Here is a 23,901-nt window from a genome sequence, read left to right as displayed (position 1 = left end):
CCCTGTAGAGAGATAAACCATACCACCACCTCCCTGCAGAGATATAAACCATACCACCACCTCCCTGTAGAGATATAAACCATACCACCTCCTCCCTGTAGAGATATAAACCATACCACCACCTCCCTGTAGAGAGATAAACCATACCACCACCTCCCTGTAGAGATATAAACCATACCACCACCTCCCTGTAGAGATATAAACCATACCACCACCTCCCTGTGGAGATATAAACCATACCACCACCTCCCTGTAGAGATATAAACCATACCACCACCTCCCTGTGGAGAGATAAACCATACCACCACCTCCCTGTGGAGATATAAACCATACCACCACCTCCCTGTGGAGAGATAATCCATACCCCCACCTCCCTGTAGAGATATAAACCATACCACCACCTCCCTGTAGAGATATAAACCATACCACCACCTCCCTGTAGAGATATAAACCATACCACCACCTCCCTGTAGAGAGATAAACCATACCACCACCTCCCTGTGGAGATATAAAACATACCACCACCTCCCTGTAGAGATATAAACCATACCACCACCTCCCTGTGGAGATATAAACCATACCACCACCTCCCTGTGGAGATATAAACCATACCACCACCTCCCTGTGGAGATATAAACCATACCACCACCTCCCTGTAGAGATATAAACCATACCACCACCTCCCTGTAGAGATATAAACCATACCACCACCTCCCTGTGGAGATATAAACCATACCACCACCTCCCTGTAGAGATATAAACCATACCACCACCTCCCTGTAGAGATATAAACCATACCACCACCTCCCTGTAGAGATATAAACCATACCACCACCTCCCTGTTGAGAGATAAACCATACCCCCACCTCCCTGTAGAGATATAAACCATACCACCACCTCCCTGTGGAGATATAAACCATACCCCCACCTCCCTGTAGAGATATAAACCATACCACCACCTCCCTGTGGAGATATAAACCATACCACCACCTCCCTGTGGAGATATAAACCATACCACCACCTCCCTGTAGAGATATAAACCATACCACCACCTCCCTGTAGAGATATAAACCATACCACCACCTCCCTGTGGAGATATAAACCATACCACCACCTCCCTGTAGAGATATAAACCATACCACCACCTCCCTGTAGAGATATAAACCATACCACCACCTCCCTGTAGAGATATAAACCATACCACCACCTCCCTGTAGAGATATAAACCATACCACCTCCCTGTAGAGATATAAACCATACCACCACCTCCTTGTAGAGATATAAATCATACCACCTCCCTGTAGAGATATAAACCATACCACCACCTCCCTGTAGAGAGATAAACCATACCACCACCTCCCTGTAGAGATATAAACCATACCCCCACCTCCCTGTAGAGAGATAAACCATACCCCCACCTCCCTGTAGAGATATAAACCATACCACCACCTCCCTGTAGAGAGATAAACCATACCACCACCTCCCTGTAGAGATATAAACCATACCACCACCTCCCTGTAGAGATATAAACCATACCCCCACCTCCCTGTAGAGAGATAAACCATACCCCCACCTCCCTGTAGAGATATAAACCATACCACCACCTCCCTGTAGAGAGATAAACCATACCCCCACCTCCCTGTAGAGATATAAACCATACCACCACCTCCCTGTAGAGAGATAAACCATACCACCACCTCCCCGTGGAGATATAAACCATACCACCACCTCCCTGTAGAGATAAACCATACAACCACCTCCCTGTAGAGAGATAAACCATACCCCCACCTCCCTGTAGAGATATAAACCATACCACCAACTCCCTGTAGAGAGATAAACCATACCACCACCTCCCTGTAGAGATATAAACCATACCACCACCTCCCTGTAGAGATATAAACCATACCACCACCTCCCTGTAGAGAGATAAACCATACCACCACCTCCCTGTAGAGATATAAACCATACCACCACCTCCCTGTAGAGAGATAAACCATACCACCACCTCCCTGTAGAGAGATAAACCATACCACCACCTCCCTGTAGAGATATAAACCATACCACCACCTCCCTGTAGAGAGATAAACCATACCACCACCTCCCTGTAGAGAGATAAACCATACCACCACCTCCCTGTGGAGATATAAACCATACCACCACCTCCCTGTAGAGATATAATCCATACCACCACCTCCCTGTAGAGATATAAACCATACCACCACCTCCCTGTAGAGATATAAACCATACCACCACCTCCCTGTGGAGAGATAAACCATACCACCACCTCCCTGTAGAAAGATAAACCATACAACCACCTCCCTGTAGAGAGATAAACCATACCACCACCTCCCTGCAGAGATATAAACCATACCACCACCTCCCTGTAGAGATATAAACCATACCACCTCCTCCCTGTAGAGATATAAACCATACCACCACCTCCCTGTAGAGAGATACACCATACCACCACCTCCCTGTAGAGATATAAACCATACCACCACCTCCCTGTAGAGAGATAAACCATACCACCACCTCCCTGTAGAGATATAAACCATACCACCACCTCCCTGTGGAGATATAAACCATACCACCACCTCCCTGTAGAGATATAAACCATACCACCACCTCCCTGTGGAGATATAAACCATACCACCACCTCCCTGTGGAGATATAAACCATACCACCACCTCCCTGTGGAGAGATAATCCATACCCCCACCTCCCTGTAGAGATATAAACCATACCACCACCTCCCTGTAGAGATATAAACCATACCACCACCTCCCTGTAGAGATATAAACCATACCACCACCTCCCTGTAGAGAGATAAACCATACCACCACCTCCCTGTGGAGATATAAAACATACCACCACCTCCCTGTAGAGATATAAACCATACCACCACCTCCCTGTGGAGATATAAACCATACCACCACCTCCCTGTGGAGATATAAACCATACCACCACCTCCCTGTGGAGATATAAACCATACCACCACCTCCCTGTAGAGATATAAACCATACCACCACCTCCCTGTAGAGATATAAACCATACCACCACCTCCCTGTGGAGATATAAACCATACCACCACCTCCCTGTAGAGATATAAACCATACCACCACCTCCCTGTAGAGATATAAACCATACCACCACCTCCCTGTGGAGATATAAACCATACCACCACCTCCCTGTAGAGATATAAACCATATCACCACCTCCCTGTAGAGATATAAACCATACCACCACCTCCCTGTGGAGATATAAACCATACCACCACCTCCCTGTAGAGATAAACCATACCACCACCTCCCTGTAGAGAGATAAACCATACCACCACCTCCCTGTAGAGAGATAAACCATACCACCACCTCCCTGTAGAGATATAAACCATACCACCACCTCCCTGTGGAGATATAAACCATACCACCACCTCCCTGTAGAGATATAAACCATACCACCACCTCCCTGTAGAGAGATAAACCATACCACCACCTCCCTGTGGAGATATAAACCATACCACCACCTCCCTGTAGAGATATAAACCATACCACCACCTCCCTGTAGAGATATAAACCATACCGCCACCTCCCTGTAGAGATATAAACCATACCACCTCCCTGTAGAGATATAAACCATACCACCACCTCCCTGTGGAGATATAAACCATACCTCCACCTCCCTGTGGAGATATAAACCATACCGCCACCTCCCTGTAGAGATATAAACCATACCACCACCTCCCTGTGGAGATATAAACCATACCACCACCTCCCTGTGGAGATATAAACCATACCACCACCTCCCTGTGGAGATATAAACCATACCACCACCTCCCTGTAGAGATATAAACCATACCGCCACCTCCCTGTAGAGATAAACCATACCACCACCTCCCTGTAGAGAGATAAACCATACCACCACCTCCCTGTAGAGATATAAACCATACCATACTCCCTGTAGAGAGATAAACCATACCACCACCTCCCTGTGGAGATATAAACCATACCACCACCTCCCTGTAGAGATATAAACCATACCGCCACCTCCCTGTAGAGATATAAACCATACCACCTCCCTGTAGAGATATAAACCATACCACCACCTCCCTGTAGAGATATAAACCATACCATACTCCCTGTAGAGAGATAAACCATACCACCACCTCCCTGTGGAGATATAAACCATACCACCACCTCCCTGTGGAGATATAAACCATACCACCACCTCCCTGTGGAGAGATAATCCATACCCCCACCTCCCTGTAGAGATATAAACCATACCACCACCTCCCTGTAGAGATATAAACCATACCACCACCTCCCTGTAGAGATATAAACCATACCACCACCTCCCTGTAGAGAGATAAACCATACCACCACCTCCCTGTGGAGATATAAAACATACCACCACCTCCCTGTAGAGATATAAACCATACCACCACCTCCCTGTGGAGATATAAACCATACCACCACCTCCCTGTGGAGATATAAACCATACCACCACCTCCCTGTGGAGATATAAACCATACCACCACCTCCCTGTAGAGATATAAACCATACCACCACCTCCCTGTAGAGATATAAACCATACCACCACCTCCCTGTGGAGATATAAACCATACCACCACCTCCCTGTAGAGATATAAACCATACCACCACCTCCCTGTAGAGATATAAACCATACCACCACCTCCCTGTGGAGATATAAACCATACCACCACCTCCCTGTAGAGATATAAACCATATCACCACCTCCCTGTAGAGATATAAACCATACCACCACCTCCCTGTGGAGATATAAACCATACCACCACCTCCCTGTAGAGATAAACCATACCACCACCTCCCTGTAGAGAGATAAACCATACCACCACCTCCCTGTAGAGAGATAAACCATACCACCACCTCCCTGTAGAGATATAAACCATACCACCACCTCCCTGTGGAGATATAAACCATACCACCACCTCCCTGTAGAGATATAAACCATACCACCACCTCCCTGTAGAGAGATAAACCATACCACCACCTCCCTGTGGAGATATAAACCATACCACCACCTCCCTGTAGAGATATAAACCATACCACCACCTCCCTGTAGAGATATAAACCATACCGCCACCTCCCTGTAGAGATATAAACCATACCACCTCCCTGTGGAGATATAAACCATACCACCACCTCCCTGTGGAGATATAAACCATACCTCCACCTCCCTGTGGAGATATAAACCATACCGCCACCTCCCTGTAGAGATATAAACCATACCACCACCTCCCTGTGGAGATATAAACCATACCACCACCTCCCTGTGGAGATATAAACCATACCACCACCTCCCTGTGGAGATATAAACCATACCACCACCTCCCTGTAGAGATATAAACCATACCGCCACCTCCCTGTAGAGATAAACCATACCACCACCTCCCTGTAGAGAGATAAACCATACCACCACCTCCCTGTAGAGATATAAACCATACCATACTCCCTGTAGAGAGATAAACCATACCACCACCTCCCTGTGGAGATATAAACCATACCGCCACCTCCCTGTAGAGATATAAACCATACCGCCACCTCCCTGTAGAGATAAACCATACCACCACCTCCCTGTAGAGATATAAACCATACCGCCACCTCCCTGTAGAGATATAAACCATACCACCTCCCTGTAGAGATATAAACCATACCACCACCTCCCTGTAGAGATATAAACCATACCATACTCCCTGTAGAGAGATAAACCATACCACCACCTCCCTGTGGAGATATAAACCATACCACCACCTCCCTGTAGAGATATAAACCATACCGCCACCTCCCTGTAGAGATATAAACCATACCACCTCCCTGTAGAGATATAAACCATACCACCACCTCCCTGTGGACATATAAACCATACCACCACCTCCCTGTGGAGAGATAAACCATACCACCACCTCCCTGTAGAGATATAAACCATACCACCACCTCCCTGTGGAGAGGTAGTTCTTGATAGAGAGATACATTTGCCAGGAATTCTTCCCTGCTGAGCGACCACCTGCAGATGGGGACAGTGAGGACAGGGAGAGGAGAGGGGGGCCATGTAAGATACATGTCTGCTTTGTGTTAGAGCAGAGGACTTACTGGGCCAGGCAGGAAGGACTTCCAGCCTGTCTGTACTGAAAAACACCAGGAAGGTTGGTGTGTCAGTGACTGCATATCTTATTACGACCTATGATTGACAGAAGGGAATTAGGTCCCTTTAAAATAAAAAAGGATATTCAAGGAGGATGAAGTTTTGTTTACTCCTCCAAGACATCTCTTTTGTCCCTCAATACTGGTCGGCAATAGGTATATGAACATGTCCAGGCAGGCTTTAGTGTACTGCAGGTAGGGATTAGTGTACTGCAGGTAGGGATTAGTGTCCTGCAGGTAGGGATTAGTGTACTGCAGGTAGGGATTAGTGTACTGCAGGTAGGGATTAGTGTACTGCAGGTAGGGATTAGTGTACTGCAGGTAGGGATTAGTGTACTGCAGGTAGGGATTAGTGTACTGCAGGTAGGGATTAGTGTACTGCAGGTAGGGATTAGTGTACTGCAGGTAGGGATTAGTGTACTGCAGGTAGGGATTAGTGTACTGCAGGTAGGGATTAGTGTACTGCAGGTAGGGATTAGTGTACTGCAGGTAGGGATTAGTGTACTGCAGGTAGGGATTAGTGTCCTGCAGGTAGGGATTAGTGTACTGCAGGTAGGGATTAGTGTACTGCAGGTAGGGATTAGTGTACTGCAGGTAGGGATTAGTGTACTGCAGGTAGGGATTAGTGTACTGCAGGTAGGGATTAGTGTACTGCAGGTAGGGATTAGTGTACTGCAGGTAGGGATTAGTGTACTGCAGGTAGGGATTAGTGTACGCATTTGAAGCCTTGTCCTGTTTTCCCTTGGGTACACATGAACACCTGATTGAATAATACCAGCAGATTGAATCTGTTAAGATGGTAAATACAGGTACATGGTCACGTTGGCCACCCATGGTTTACAGTCTATGGTTATGATTGACAGGCAGCATAATGAGTAGCAGGTTTCCACTGGTAAAGGTGAAATAATGGACTGTTTATAGCTGGGAGGTAGAAGGAAGAAAACATAAGAAACCTTCTGGGAACATTGACTCTCCTGGAATGAGGGATATTCTGAATATGTGTGTGTGTGTGTGTGTGTGTGTGTGTGTGTGTGTGTGTGTGTGTGTGTGTGTGTGTGTGTGTGTGTGTGTGTGTGTGTGGGTGGGTGTGTGTATGTGTCCAGCACATCCTCCCTGACCGTCTCCCAACACCCACGGTCCAGCTCTCACACCCCCAGCACACAGCTGGGACTAGTTAGGACATAGGGAGGCAAGTTAGAAGAGCTGGGGATACAGTACTGTCCCATATATCTGCCCTTGTTTATTCAGAACCCTGGGAAGTGGGAGTAGATCGGGGGAGGGATAGGGAGTAGGGAAGAGGGAGTAGGGAAGAGGGAGTAGGGAAGGGGGAGTAGAGCGGGGGAGGGATAGGGAGTAGGGAAGGGGGAGTAGAGCGGGGGAGGGATAGGGAGTAGGGAAGGGGGAGTAGAGCGGGGGAGGGATAGGGAGTAGGGAAGGGGGAGTAGAGCGGGGGAGGGATAGGGAGTAGGGAAGGGGGAGTAGAGCGGGGGAGGAATAGGGAGTAGGGAAGGGGGAGTAGAGCGGGGGAGGGATAGGGAGTAGGGAAGGGGGAGTAGAGCGGGGGAGGGATAGGGAGTAGGGAAGGGGGAGTAGAGCGGGGGAGGGATAGGGAGTAGGGAAGGGGGAGTAGAGCGGGGGAGGGATAGGGAGTAGGGAAGGGGGAGTAGAGCGGGGGTGGAATAGGGAGTAGGGAAGGGGGAGTAGAGCGGGGGAGGGATAGGGAGTAGGGAAGGGGGAGTAGAGCGGGGGAGGGATAGGGAGTAGGGAAGGGGGAGTAGAGCGGGGGAGGGATAGGGAGTAGGGAAGGGGGAGTAGAGCGGGGGAGGGATAGGGAGTAGGGAAGGGGGAGTAGAGCGGGGGAGGAATAGGGAGTAGGGAAGGGGGAGTAGAGCGGGGGAGGGATAGGGAGTAGGGAAGGGGGAGTAGAGTGGGGGAGGGATAGGGAGTAGGGAAGAGGGAGTAGAGCGGGGGAGGGATAGGAAGTAGTGAAGAGGGAGTAGAGCGGGGGAGGGATAGGGAGTAGGGAAGGGGGAGTAGAGCGGGGGAGGGATAGGGAGTAGGGAAGGGGGAGTAGAGCGGGGGAGGGATAGGGAGTAGGGAAGGGGGAGTAGAGCGGGGGAGGGATAGGGAGTAGGGAAGGGGGAGTAGAGCGGGGGAGGAATAGGGAGTAGGGAAGGGGGAGTAGAGCGGGGAGGGATAGGGAGTAGGGAAGGGGGAGTGTGATCTGACCCCCTGGCTTTTTTCTTGACCTTTCTCTCCTCCTCCTCTCATCACTCTTTCTCTTTCTCTCCTCCTCCTCTCATCACTCTTTCTCTTTCTCTCCTTCTCCTCCTCTCATCACTCTTTCTCTTTCTCTCCCTCTCCTCCTCTGACCATTCGTCAGCACAGAAGGGATCGTCAAAACAAGGCTGCCAGACACACACACGCACACACACACACACACACACACACACACACACACACACACACACACACACGCACGCACGCACGCACACACACACACACACACAGGCGATAATAAAATCAAGACAAAAATGTAAGACAAAATTCTTAAGTCGCCCTAGCCTCATTGTTCTGCAAACAATCAATCAAATGTATGTCTCAAGCCCTTTTTACATCAGCAGTTGTCACGAAGTGCTGTACAGAAACCCAGCCTGAAACCCCAGAGAGGAAGCAATGCAGATGCAGAAGCACAGTGGCTGGGGAAAACTCCCTAGACAGGCAGGAACCTAGGACGCAACATAGGTTCCTCTTCTGACTGTGCCTGTAACAGTGACCATACAGTATAACAAATCAAGAAACAAGATAATCAAGTATCCAGTTTTCAGTTTAGTAATAGAGTAATTGTAATAATTTGTCTCATGATATGCGAGTCAAGTTGACATGTTGGGAAAATCCTGTCATTCCTTTCAGACAATGAGACTTTACAACAGCCAACATTTCAGGATCTGTCGGCTGGAGTTGAGTTTCTTTGTTAGTTCCCTCTTACCTCTTAAATAAGAAGAACAAGATACTGGGAGAAAGTATCCTATATGAAGGGAGTACTTCCCTCTGGGCTTTCATTTAGCCTGCCCTCCCTGCCACAATAGCGTGCTCAAACTCACACTCACACACACACTCACACACACACGCATCCCTATTCACACACACTTACACACACCCCTACTCAGACACACTCACACACACCCCTACTCAGATACACACACACCCCTACTCACACACACCCCTACTCACACACCACATTGTCTGCGTTCGGCTCTCCCTTCCCACTCTGCCTACATCTCCCTTCCAGGATGCACAGACGACTGCTCTCTCTCTGGGTGACCGGGGCGCTGCTGCTACCCTTGTGCTGGGGTGAGTATTCACTGATCTTTGAACTAGAGCACTGGCGGACCTCAGGGTAATCTCTCAATGGTGGATCAAAGAGGGCACCACTTCCCCCATGCATGGTGTTTATACAGGACACCAAAAGGGATTTTTGTTGTCATCTGAAGCCGGTGCCCAAAGTGAGGATGGCTGAACTGTCAGACAGGGTCAAGGTTAGGATGGGGACATTGTGTCCCGGGAATTCATAGAAACAATATCTAGTGCACTGTGGAGCAGTTTGAAATAGCCACGTACAGTGTTGTTGTAACCCTACTGTGGGCAGTGATTACTTTCTCAGGCACCAGCGGAGAAGTTTTTCTAGAGAGAAAATAATCAAGGAGCTCTGTGGATCCCCTGTGGACTCGACCCGGCTGGTTTTTCTGTGGATGGACCTTTTTATCCAGCCAGAGAGTTTAGACTTGCAATGCTGGGAAAGACCTCCTCACCAAACCACCTTCTGGTTGCTTTGTCTTATTATTTATTGTTGTTTGTCTTGTTTTGGCTGCTGTCTCTGGGAGTCTGTCAGATGCAAACATTTGTCTTCATTGGTTTGTGGAGTTTGCGACAAGAACGCGTCTAGCGCTGTGAGAGTTTCGTTCCATGCTGGTCGTTAACTGTTCTGTTGGGTGATTCCTACTGCTGTCAGAAACAGACCAGATGACAGCGCAGAGGAATTATTACATGTGCTAGCTATAGCTTACCATAGCTTTTAGCAGTGATGCATGTTTTACAGTCTGTAAATACCCCAGGAAGAGTAGTTTTATTGCTTGATATTAAAAAGCATGGTAGACAGGCCACTTGATGTTTTCTTTACTTCAATGAAAAGATCTCTACTGTAATATGATATATCAAGAGGACGTCCACCTGCTAGTCTCGCCGTTCTGTATCCTATCTGAGACACCGGCTCATGGAGCATAAAAGCACAATAAACAAAGTGAACCTGAGGAGATGCAAGTCCTCAGAGAGAGAGAGATACTGTACATGGGCAGGGGTCATTCAAAGGTCCACCGCACTCCATTCCAGCCATAAGATGTTTTCTGGGAGTATATATGTTTTCCCCAAGCCTTGCTATTCAAGGAGACATGGGATGGGAGCCCGGTGAAGTAGGACCGAGGGGTGAAATTATTAGGTTGTGGAACCATCTTGTCAATATGCCAGAAGACTGAATAACAAAAAAGGTTTTCAATTGGGATAAAACACACAATTACCCTTGGACAAAGCATCATATTGAAGGAAGCTGATGTACAACACATATCTAGAATTAAGTAATGATGCAATGTCAACATGATCAAACACAAGTTAACCCTTAGCTACAAAGAAAAATGGTAGTAGTGAATAAAGATTTACCTATGGGAGTAGTGAATAAAGCTCTACCTATGGGAGTAGTGAATAAAGCTCTACCCATGGGAGTAGTGAATAAAGCTCTACCTATGGGAGTAGTGAATAAAGCTCTACCTATGGGAGTAGTGAATAAAGCTCTACCTATGGGAGTAGTGACTAAAGCTCTACCTATGGGAGTAGTGAATAAAGCTCTACCTATGGGAGTAGTGAATAAAGCTCTACCTATGGGAGTAGTGAATAAAGCTCTACCTATAGGAGTAGTGAATAAAGCTCTACCTATGGGAGTAGTGAATAAAGCTCGACCTATGGGAGTAGTGAATAAAGCTCTACCTATGGGAGTAGTGAATAAAGCTCTACCTATGGGAGTAGTGAATAAAGCTCTACCTATGGGAGTAGTGAATAAAGCTCTACCTATGGGAGTAGTGAATAAAGCTCTACATATGGGAGTAGTGAATAAAGCTCTACCTATAGGAGTAGTGAATAAAGCTCTACCTATGGGAGTAGTGAATAAAGCTCTACCTATGGGAGTAGTGAATAAAGCTCTACCTATGGGAGTAGTGAATAAAGCTTTACCTATGGGAGTAGTGAATAAAGCTCTACCTATGGGAGTAGTGAATAAAGCTCTACCTATGGGAGTAGTGAATACAGCTCTACCTATGGGAGTAGTGAATAAAGCTTTACCTATGGGAGTAGTGAATAAAGCTCTACCTATGGGAGTAGTGAATAAAGCTCTACCTATAGGAGTAGTGAATAAAGCTCTACCTATGGGAGTAGTGAATAAAGCTCTACCTATGGGAGTAGTGAATAAAGCTCTACCTATGGGAGTAGTGAATAAAGCTCTACCTATGGGAGTAGTGAATAAAGCTTTACCTATGGGAGTAGTGAATAAAGCTCTACCTATGGGAGTAGTGAATAAAGCTCTACCTATGGGAGTAGTGAATAAAGCTCTACCTATGGGAGTAGTGAATAAAGCTCTACCTATGGGAGTAGTGAATAAAGCTCTACCTATGGGAGTAGTGAATAAAGCTCTACCTATAGGAGTAGTGAATAAAGCTCTACCTATGGGAGTAGTGAATAAAGCTTGACCTATGGGAGTAGTGAATAAAGCTCTACCTATGGGAGTAGTGAATAAAGCTCTACCTATGGGAGTAGTGAATAAAGCTCTACCTATGGGAGTAGTGAATAAAGCTCTACATATGGGAGTAGTGAATAAAGCTCTACCTATAGGAGTAGTGAATAAAGCTCGACCTATGGGAGTAGTGAATAAAGCTCTACCTATGGGAGTAGTGAATAAAGCTTTACCTATGGGAGTAGTGAATAAAGCTCTACCTATGGGAGTAGTGAATAAAGCTCTACCTATGGGAGTAGTGAATAAAGCTCTACCTATGGGAGTAGTGAATACAGCTCTACCTATGGGAGTAGTGAATAAAGCTTTACCTATGGGAGTAGTGAATAAAGCTTTACCTATGGGAGTAGTGAATAAAACTCTACCTATGGGAGTAGTGAATAAAGCTTTACCTATGGGAGTAGTGAATAAAACTCTACCTATGGGAGTAGTGAATAAAGCTTTACCTATGGGAGTAGTGAATAAAACTCTACCTATGGGAGTAGTGAATAAAGCTCTACCTATGGGAGTAGTGAATACAGCTCTACCTATGGGAGTAGTGAATAAAGCTCTACCTATGGGAGTAGTGAATAAAGCTCTACCTATGGGAGTAGTGAATAAAGCTCTACCTATGGGAGTAGTGAATAAAGCTCTACATATGGGAGTAGTGAATAAAGCTCTACCTATAGGAGTAGTGAATAAAGCTCTACCTATGGGAGTAGTGAATAAAGCTCTACCTATGGGAGTAGTGAATAAAGCTCTACCTATGGGAGTAGTGAATAAAGCTTTACCTATGGGAGTAGTGAATAAAGCTCTACCTATGGGAGTAGTGAATAAAGCTCTACCTATGGGAGTAGTGAATACAGCTCTACCTATGGGAGTAGTGAATAAAGCTTTACCTATGGGAGTAGTGAATAAAGCTCTACCTATGGGAGTAGTGAATAAAGCTCTACCTATAGGAGTAGTGAATAAAGCTCTACCTATGGGAGTAGTGAATAAAGCTCTACCTATGGGAGTAGTGAATAAAGCTCTACCTATGGGAGTAGTGAATAAAGCTCTACCTATGGGAGTAGTGAATAAAGCTTTACCTATGGGAGTAGTGAATAAAGCTCTACCTATGGGAGTAGTGAATAAAGCTCTACCTATGGGAGTAGTGAATAAAGCTCTACCTATGGGAGTAGTGAATAAAGCTCTACCTATGGGAGTAGTGAATAAAGCTCTACCTATGGGAGTAGTGAATAAAGCTCTACCTATGGGAGTAGTGAATAAAGCTCTACCTATGGGAGTAGTGAATAAAGCTTGACCTATGGGAGTAGTGAATAAAGCTCTACCTATGGGAGTAGTGAATAAAGCTCTACCTATGGGAGTAGTGAATAAAGCTCTACCTATGGGAGTAGTGAATAAAGCTCTACATATGGGAGTAGTGAATAAAGCTCTACCTATAGGAGTAGTGAATAAAGCTCGACCTATGGGAGTAGTGAATAAAGCTCTACCTATGGGAGTAGTGAATAAAGCTTTACCTATGGGAGTAGTGAATAAAGCTCTACCTATGGGAGTAGTGAATAAAGCTCTACCTATGGGAGTAGTGAATAAAGCTCTACCTATGGGAGTAGTGAATACAGCTCTACCTATGGGAGTAGTGAATAAAGCTTTACCTATGGGAGTAGTGAATAAAGCTTTACCTATGGGAGTAGTGAATAAAACTCTACCTATGGGAGTAGTGAATAAAGCTTTACCTATGGGAGTAGTGAATAAAACTCTACCTATGGGAGTAGTGAATAAAGCTTTACCTATGGGAGTAGTGAATAAAACTCTACCTATGGGAGTAGTGAATAAAGCTCTACCTATGGGAGTAGTGAATACAGCTCTACCTATGGGAGTAGTGAATACAGCTCTACCTATGTGAGTAGTGAATAAAGCTTTACCTATGGGAGTAGTGAATAAAGCTTTACCTATGGGAGTAGTGAATAAAACTCTACCTATGGGAGTAGTGAATACAGCTCTACCTATGGGAGTAGTGAATAAAGCTCTACCTATGGGAGTAGTGAATAAAGCTCTACCTATGGGAGTAGTGAATACAGCTCTACCTATGGGAGTAGTGAATAAAGCTTTACCTATGGGAGTAGTGAATAAAGCTTTACCTATGGGAGTAGTGAATAAAGCTTTATCTATGGGAGTAGTGAATAAAGCTCTACCTATGGGAGTAGTGAATAAAGCTTTAACTATGGGAGTAGTGAATAAAGCTCTAACTATGGGAGTAGTGAATAAAGCTGTATCTATGGGAGTAGTGATTCTGGAGAACATGGGGTTTTCCAGATGTTTTAGCAGCCCATTTGAGCCTCATCCATTCTGACCAGAAGAAAAAACCCACTTCTCCCTATCATATCAGCGGATTAAAATAAGTCACCTGATTTACAGCTGGAGAGTAGTTGTGTTTCCCTAAATCATCCTTCCCATAGTCTGTGTGCAGAAACTGATGCAAGACTTGGCATGTTGCAGTCTGACTTCTTTGCCAAAGGGCTCTTCTATGGTTCTGGGAGGTTGTTGAAGAACCTGTAGTTGACTCATCACAGAGAGTGTAAATGTAAACACTCTCCAGTGCCAGTATGGTACGGCTGCCGAAGTGTTATCAGACAGAGCATGAGTTTCAACATGAGCTGTTTCAGCTTGTTGTCGAGACAAGAGTATACAGGCTCCTCCTATCAAAACAAAATTGATCATCAGGGCCTCCCGAGTCGTGCAGCGGTCTAAGGCACTGCATCGCAGTGCTAGCTGTGCCACTAGAGATTCTGGGTTCGAGTCCAGGCTCTGTCGCAGTCAGCTGTGTGTGACCGGGAGACCCATGGGGCGGTGCACAATTGGCCCAGTGTCGTCCGGGTTAGGGGAGGGTTTGGCCGGTGACACGGTCGCCAGGTGTTTCCTCCGACACGTTGGTGCGGCTGGCTTCCAGGTTAAGTGGGCATTGTGTCAAGAAGCAGTGCAGCTTGGTTGTGTTTCGGAGGACACATGGCTCTCGACCTTCGCCTCTCCCGAGTCCGTACGGGAGTTGCAGTGATGAGACAAGACTGTACCAACCAATTGGGGAGAGAAAAAAATGATAATAAAAAAATATGATCATCAGGTTCCTGGGATGAGTCAAAACCAACTTACCCACAGAGACAAAGCATTGAGTTATTATTATTATGCAAAAACGCTTTAATAGTACATGTATCAAAGGAGGTTGGTGGCAACTTAATTGGGGAAGATGGGCTCGAGGTAATGGCTGGAGCGGAATCAATGGAATGGATCCATACTTGCAGGACACTGGAGGAATGTATTGGACTTTTCCCAGAGACATGGTGTGTCATGTATTGTCATGTTGTGTCTTTCTGTCCTTTCCTTTCACCCTGTCTCCCTCTGCTGGTCGTATTAGGTTACCTTTTCTCCCCCGCTTTCCCCCAGCTGTTCCTTGTCTCCTCCTGACTACCTCGTCACCCCGTTTCCCACCTGTTCCCTTTTTCCCTCTGATTAGTCCCCTATATCTCTCTCTGTTTTTGTTCCTGTCCTTGTCGGATTCTTGTTTGTTGTGTTTCATGCCTGAGCCAGACTATCGTCATGTTTGCTGTAACCTTGTCCTGTCCTGTCGGAATCTGCCGGTCTATCTGAGCCTACCTATGTTTGGTTATTAAAGAAGCTCTGTTTAAGTTAGTTCGCTTTTGGGTCCTCATTCACTCACCGTAACAGAAGAATCCGACCAAGAATGGACCCAGCGACTTCGGATCCTCTCCACTCAGCCGTCGAGATCCAGGGAGCGATGCTAGGCAGACACAAGCAGGAATTGTCTGCTGCTCGGCATGCCGTTGAGACCCTGGCCACCCAAGTCTCCAACCTCACAGAACAGGTTCACCATCTCCGCCTCGATCCACCGGCCACTTCCAGGGCTTTCGAATCTCCGGAGCCCAGAATCAATAACCCGCCGTGTTACTCTGGGGAGCCCACTGAATGCCGCTCGTTCCTCACCCAGTGTGATATTGTGTTTTCTCTCCAGCCCAACACTTACTCCAGGAGCACTGCTCGTGTCGCCTACGTCATATCTCTCCTTACTGGACGGGCTCGTGAGTGGGGCACGGCAATCTGGGAGGCAAGGGCTGAGTGTACTAACCAGTATCAGGACTTTAAGGAGGAGATGATACGGGTTTTTGATCGATCTGTTTTTGGGGAGGAGGCTTCCAGGGCCCTGTCTTCCCTATGTCAGGGTAATCGATCCCTATCGTCATGTTTGCTGCAACCTTGTCCTGTCCTGTCGGAACCTGCCGGTCCATCTGAGCCTACGTTTTGTTTTGTTATTAAAGAAGCTCTGTTTACGTTAATTCGCTTTTGGGTCCTCATTCACGCACCGTAACATGGTGACTGGATTAGAAGCTCATTATTATTAGATTGCTGGAACGTCCATTTTGTTTTTGTATATGGGCTGTCAGATTTCTGGAAAGAGCTGGTTTCTTTTATGTTACTCACTTGGAAAGTCCAATCATTGTAAGATTATTACTTTATCCCACTAAGGTTCCTTCCTACCATTGTGATTGAGACCTGTGATCAAGAGAGAGAGAGGTCAGGAATTCCCCCTCACATACTTCACATATGACTTTGTGAGAGTTCCTATCCCCAACTTTCAGCTAAACCCCCCTCTTTGCTACGTCCATATTGTGTATGTCTGGCATTGGTAACAGTAGCAGCAGCCATATCCACCTTTCTCCCCTTCAGTTCCCCATCAGGACTGTCCCCACTTGACCCACCACTGAATATTTAGCTCTGAAGGGCAGACATTTCCTCTTTTACATTCATTCAAGCTGTTTTCATGAAGGTTAGTCTATCATACAGGCCATGTGGTTGAATAAGATGGTGGTAAAGCCATACAGTGCGGTCAAATTCTCATTTCTTGACCATGTTTGTCAACCAACTCTCCATGAGCATTTTATTCCTCTGCAATTATTGAGAAATTGTTTGATATATCTCAAGCTAAATATGTGGCCCTAAATCAAATGACAGGAAAACGCTGTCTCTAGAACGTTTCCAAAAGTTAATACGGTCATTCACATGTGGCCTTGCTCAACCAAGCATTTCACAAGACATGCGACGGTTCATTTCGCTAGCTGAGGAGATTCCCCCAGGGAAACCTGATGCTCATTGTTTCAGTCCGCTCTGCATCGTGTCCCACTGTAGTTCACTGCTCTGCAGTTTACTCTTGGCTGTCGTCTACTGGTATAGAGTCTGATGGATAGAGTTCCAGATACTCTGTGTATTGTCCTGCTGCCAGCTCCATGACGTATCCCCCTGGGGGCCAGACCAGCTCCATGATGTATCCCCCTGGGGGCCTGACCTTCCTCCTGCCTCCATACGGTTAAATTGTTCTCCTCTGTTTGTCTCTGCTCCATAACTCATAGGAGAAGTCTCTGTGTGTCTCTGCTCCATAACTCATAGGATAAGTCTCTGTGTGTCTCTGCTCCATAACTCATAGGAGAAGTCTCTGTTTATCTCTGCTCCATAACTCATAGGAGAAGTCTCTATTTGTCTCTGCTCCATAACTCATAGGAAAAGTCTCTATTTGTCTCTGCTCCATAACTCATAGGAGAGGTCTCTATTTGTCTCTGCTTCATAACTCATATGAGAAGTCTCTGTGTGTCTCTGCTCCATAATTCATAGAAGTCTCTGTTTGTCTCTGCTCCATAACTCATAGGAGAAGTCTCTGTTTATCTCTGCTCCATAACTCATAGGAGAAGTCTCTGTTTATCTCTGCTCCATAACTCATAGGAGAAGTATCTGTGTGTCTCTGCTCCACAAGTCATAGAAGTCTCTGTTTATTTCTGCTCCATAACTCATAGGAAAATTATCTGTTTATCTCTGCTCCATAACTCATAGGATAAGTCTCTGTGTGTCTCTGCTCCACAAGTCATAGAAGTCTCTGTTTATCTCTGCTCCATAACTCATAGGAGAAGTCTCTGTGTGTCTCTGCTTCACAAGTCATAGAAGTCTCTGTTTATCTCTGCTCCATAACTCATAGGAGAAGTCTCTGTTTGTCTCTGCTCCATAACTCATAGGAGAAGTCTCTGTTTGTCTCTACCCCATAACTCATAGGAGAAGTCTCTATTTATCTCTGCTCCATAACTCATAGGATAAGTCTCTGTGTGTCTCTGCTCCATAACTCATAGGAGAAGTCTCTATTTGTCTCTGCTCCATAACTCATAGGAGAAGTCTCTATGTGTCTCTGCTCCATAACTCATAGGAGAAGTCTCTATTTGTCTCTGCTCCATAACTCATAGGAGACGTCTCTGTGTGTCTCTGCTCCATAACTCATAGGAGAAGTCTCTGTGTGTCTCTGCTCCATAACTCATAGGAGAAGTCTCTGTTTGTCTCTGCTTCATAACTCATAGGAGAAGTCTCTATGTGTCTCTGCTCCACAACTCATATGAGAAGTCTATGTTTGTCTCTGCTCCATAACTCAGAGGAGAAGTCTCTGTTTGTCTCTGCTTCATAACTCATAGGAGAAGTCTCTGTGGGTCTCTGCTCCATAACTCATAGGAGAAGTCTGTGTGTGTCTCTGCTCCACAAGTCATAGGATAAGTATTTGTGTGTCTCTGCTCCATAACTCATAGGAGAAGTCTCTGTTTGTCTCTGCTCCATAACTCATAGGAGAAGTCTCTGTGTGTCTCTGCTCCATAACTCATAGGAGAAGTGTCTGTGTGTCTCTCCTCCATAACTCATAGGAGATGTCTCTGTTGGTCCTGGGCAGGGAAGATAAGGTGCAACACCTGAGAGTTTATTTCTCCCCTGAGGCATACCAAACAAATGAGGTGGGGCTCTCCAAACCCAGAATCCACATTTAATGGAACAATGGCTTTTGTTTGCTTGCAAATAACACACTGCGTAATCCTCATGTTGGGTGTATCTGATAGGTTTGTAATAGGAGATGTTGAGGAGCACAATGACTTGGAGTGTAGTTCAGTGAAAGACATGATGGGATATGAGGTATGATATAGATGGCTTTTAGTTTCAGGGCTGACCAGGTTTTTGGTCATAGCATTTCTTTCTCTTCCCTTTTTCCACAGCAAACAAAGAGGACTATGAGGAAGAATATGATGACTATTCTACACAAACACCAGACTATGACTACACCGCCACCTTCGATTACACCTATTTCAGTAAGCCACTTAACCAGATATGTTAGTTCAAGTGTTAGTGTGGTCTCACTTTGTGGTTCTCCTCACCAACATCGTTGATGTCTGTCATCTTTTAAGGTAACACCACCGGCCATGAGGACTATAGTTTGTATGTAATTCTAGGAGAGAAGAAGAATGTGGAGGAGAAGGATCTTGAGAATAAGGTACAGTATGTTTGGTGTTATGGCTGCTTCCTATCTCAGCACACACCACTAATTGACAGCCTGGCTTCATACATCTCCCCATCAATGTATAAAATGAAGGAAAACCTGTGTTTTGGACAAGGTCTGCAGACTGAAAGCAAATTGATTCTGTTTTTATTTGTCAGTATGTCCGGTTCTGTCTAATGTCCCTAATGCGTCTCATCTAATATGGCAGCTTCTTCATGTCATACAGTGGTGTATTACTGTATTTTAAATGTGATGATGTCATACAGTGGTGTATTACTGTATTTTAAATGTGATGATGTCATACAGTGGTGTATTACTGTATTTTAAATGTGATGATGTCATACAGTGGTGTATTACTGTATTTTAAAAGTGATTGTTAATCGTTAACGTACATGGACTCCCTCATCCTGTGTCACACCCTATACATCCTATACACATCCTGGATCAGTTTTGGGTCTTGTCATGCCTCCACGACATGAAACATTGTATTTGACCAAATGCAATGCTATTTCTCTGTAAACAAATTGACAACAGACTTTCAGCATGCTTATAGAGAAAGGCACTCAACATGACACAAATGACTGATTGACTGGTTGAAAGAAATTGACTGGTTGAAAGAAATTGATAAGAAGAAGATTGTGGGAGCTGTACTGTTAGATTTCAGTGCAACCTTTGATGTTATTGACCATAACATTTTACTAGGCAAGTCAGTTAAGAACAAATTCTTATTTTCAATGACGGCCTCGGAACAGTGGGCTACCTTGGCAGCTCAGGGATTCGATCTTGCAAACTTTCAGTTAATAGTCCAAGGATCTAACCACTAGGCTACGCTGCCACCCCATGTTGTTGAGAAAACTTTTTTAATGGATTTTCAACCTGTGCCGTATCGTGGATTCAGAGCTATCTATGTAATATAACTCAGAGGGTTTTCTTCAATGGAGGCTTCTCTGATGTCAAACATGTAGGGTGTGTCACACCCTGATCTGTTTCACCTGTCTTTGTGATTGTCTCCACCCCCCTTCAGGTGTCGCCCATCCTCCCCATTATCCCCTGTGTATTTATACCTGTGTTCTCTGTTTGTCTGTTGCCAGTTCATCAAGCCAACCAGTTTTTGTGTCAGCTCCTGCTTTTCCCCAGTCCGCTTTTCCCACCCTCCTGGTTTTTGAACCTTGCCGGTCCTGACCCTGTACCGACCAGCCTGACCCTGAGCCTGCCTCCCCCTGTTGCTGAAATAAAAATTGTTACTTCGACACGGTCTGCACCTTGATACCTGGTGCACCACATGGCAGTTTCCTGGCCCTCTACTTGTTTCTATTTTTACCATGACCTGCCACTGGCATTAATTTTTTTATTTTACCTTTATTTAACCAGGCAAGTCAGTTAAGAACAAATTCTTATTTTCAATGACGGCCTAGGAACAGTGGGTTAACTGCCTGTTCAGGGGCAGAACGACAGATTTGTACCTTGTCAGCTCGGGGGTTTGAACTTGCAACCTTCCGGTTACTAGTCCAACGCTCTAACCACTAGGCTTCCCTGCCACCCTGTGAATTAAACAAAGCCTGTATGTCCATGTATGCTGATGATTCAACCATATAAGTGGCAGCAACCACAGCTAATGAACTCACTGAAACCCTTGTCCTGAACATCTCTAAAACCAAGAGCATTGTATTTGGTACAAATCATTCCCTAAGCTCAGCTGAATCTGGTAATGAATGGTGTGGCTGTTGAACAAATTGAGGAGACTAAATTACTTGCCGTTACCTTAGGTTGTAAACTGTCATGGTCAAAACATATAGATTAAACGGTTGTAAAGATGGGGAGAGGTCTGTCTGCAATAAAGATGTTCTGCTTTTTTGACACCACACTCCATAGGCTCTAGTTTAGTCTTATCTTGATTATTGTGCAGTCATATGGTCAAGTTCTGCAAAGAAAGACCTAGTTAAGCTGCAGTTGGCCCAGAACAGAGCGGCACGTCTTGCTCTTCATTGTAATCAGAGGGCTAATATAAATACTATGCATGCCAGTTGTTACATCTGCTCCTGCCACGCCCTCTACTTCTCACCCTGTGTCTCCCTAACCTGCCGCCACTCCTGTAGTGCTCTCTCCCTCTCTGTGCGTGTGTGATTGTGTGGGTGGAGACAGGTGTGCTGGAGTCAGAGCAGATCCCCACCAGCTGCAACCTGTTCCATAATCAAGACCTCTACAAATACTGCCTGTCCTTGAGCTGTTCTTGTCTATTAATGTTCTGTATTATGTCATGTTTCATGTTCTGTGTGGACCCCAGGTAGAGTAGCTCCGGCTTTCGCAACAGCTAATGGGGATCCTAATAAAATACCAAAAATACCATGATCATTGTAATCCCTCAACGAACACAAACGTGTCTTTTGGGCCTCCGTATTTTAGATTTGTCACGTTTGAGCAGGAAAAATTTATTTCAGTAAACACAAGGGGTAAATAATGCTGAAGTGTCACATACTGTAGTTCCAGGATTCACAGAGACAGGAGGTCTCTGCATGAGGAGCAAACATGCCAAGACAGCAATGAAACATGCAAACACTAACCCCAGTGAAGAATGTTCTTATAACACTTCCATTCTGCAGCTTATGTTCTAATGACCTTTTACCGACCCCTATTCAGGCTTTAGCGATTGGCTCCCCATGCCCAGTGCTACTCCTCGGATTGGCTGCTCACCAACTCCATCGATTACTGTGAATGAAACCGAGCACTGCAGAACATACACAGGTACATCTACTTATTGACCAAAACTTTCTTTTACATGTCTTTTTATTTCTTTCTCCCTATTCTCTCCTATTCCTTTCTCTCCTATTCCTCCTCAATACTTTACAGGTGGCAGGACATAATGAATGTGGAAAAGTACCATGCATTGATATCACACAGTGGTACACAAGTACACACTAGGACTAGGAAGTTAACCCAGGACCTTGAGGTCAAAGGTTAAGTACCCTGACCACTTTATTTACGACTCCCATCATTCATAGGCTCATAGCCATAAAGATATCTCTCTCTAGACATTCATGTGAAGGCCCCAAATGGGATGAACGCCGAAGGGCACCTAAGTAACCATCATTTTTCACCCCGTCTAGAATTGAAGGGTCTTGAAAATAAACAAAGTTAATTGCTGACAATGTCCTGTGAAATGGCTTTTTTAATGATTTGGAGACAGGGTCATAAACCTCTTGTTTATTTTCTCCACTAATATGTGTTTCTCAATTCTCACAGATATACAGGACCCTGAATTGAGCAGAAAGTTACCAAATATTCTGGAATTGGACTGAGGAGAAAGCTACCCAATATTCTGGAATTGAACTGAGGAGAAAGTTACCCAATATTCTGGAATTGAACTGAGGAGAAAGTTACCCAATATTCTGGAATTGGACCTTTTTAAGGATCAAATGGACACAGCATGTGATTCTCCACCACTGACTTTCTATACTATAGTTGGAAAAACCCATAGTGACTCCTGAATCCTAACTTATGAAAGAAGCCCACAACTTTCATAAACTTTCATAAACTCATAAATTCATAAACATCTCCCATAATAATATTTGCATTGTATGCACGTCTCAAGTTGTAAGATCAAATCAAAATCAAAATCAAATTTATTTATAAAGCCCTTCTTACGCCAGCTGATATCACAAAGTGTTGTACAGAAACCCAGCCTAAAACCTCAAACAGCTAGCAATGCAGGTGTAGAAGCACGGTGGCTAGGAAAAACTCCCTAGAAAGGCCAGAACCTAGGAAGAAACCTAGAGAGGAACCAGACTATGAGGGGTGGCCACTCCTCTTCTGGCTGTGATGTGTCCCTTAGTCCCTTAGCACAAAGCCAATGTCCATCTTGTTTTGACTTCATACAAACTAATATGCATATTATACATGTTTATCTTTTAACACATCTTTTCCAAGTATGTTTTGTTTCTGTTTGATATTCTGTTATGAAATATAATGCTTTCTACAACCATGGTACATGTTTTCTCTTCTTTATGGTCAATGGTTAATAGTCTATGGTTTAATGACATGCAGATGTGAAATGAGGTAACCCACGTATTAGTTATAGGGTTCTAATTTTCTTCCCTGCCCTAGAAAAGCATTTAAAAGATAATTATATGTTAACAATAAAACAGAGAAATCCCCAATGAGGTGCAAGGAGGCTTTAGAGCCATTTACAGAGGGGTAGAGGGATGGGACTGGGCCTGTACAGGGGTAGGGGGATGGGTCTTACTGAGATTTACTGTCAGGGTCCAGGTCTGGTAGAATCTGTGCAGAAGATCTAGGTGCTGCTGTAGGCCCTCCTTGGTTGGAGACAGAAGCACCAGATCATCAGCAAACAGTAGACATTTGACTTCAGATTCTAGTAGGGTGAGGCCAGGTGCTGCAGACTATTCTAGTACCCACGCCAATTCGTTGAAATATATGTTGAAGAGGGTGGGGCTTAATTAAGCTGCATGTCTGTCTCAACCCACAGCCCTCTGGAAAGAAACTTCTTGTTTGTGTACATGGATTTTATAACATTGTATGTTTTTCTCCAAA

General features: G+C 45.2%; 1 long non-coding RNA gene across 1 annotated transcript; it reads left to right on the top strand.

The window, feature by feature from the left end:
* The first annotated feature begins 9,258 nt into the window (after nucleotides 1–9,258).
* LOC110507671 lies at nucleotides 9,259–23,329 on the top strand. The gene is made up of 5 exons (XR_005035137.1): nucleotides 9,259–9,532; nucleotides 19,073–19,165; nucleotides 19,262–19,347; nucleotides 21,991–22,095; nucleotides 22,594–23,329. It is a non-coding gene; the product is annotated as an uncharacterized LOC110507671 (long non-coding RNA).
* Nucleotides 23,330–23,901: the final 572 nt, after the last annotated feature.

This window comes from Oncorhynchus mykiss, chromosome 2 (genome assembly GCF_013265735.2).
Source record: "Oncorhynchus mykiss isolate Arlee chromosome 2, USDA_OmykA_1.1, whole genome shotgun sequence".
NCBI classification, from domain to species: Eukaryota; Metazoa; Chordata; class Actinopteri; order Salmoniformes; family Salmonidae; genus Oncorhynchus; species Oncorhynchus mykiss.
Note: the sequence above shows the minus strand (reverse complement) of the source record. Positions and strands in the feature narration are given on the sequence as shown.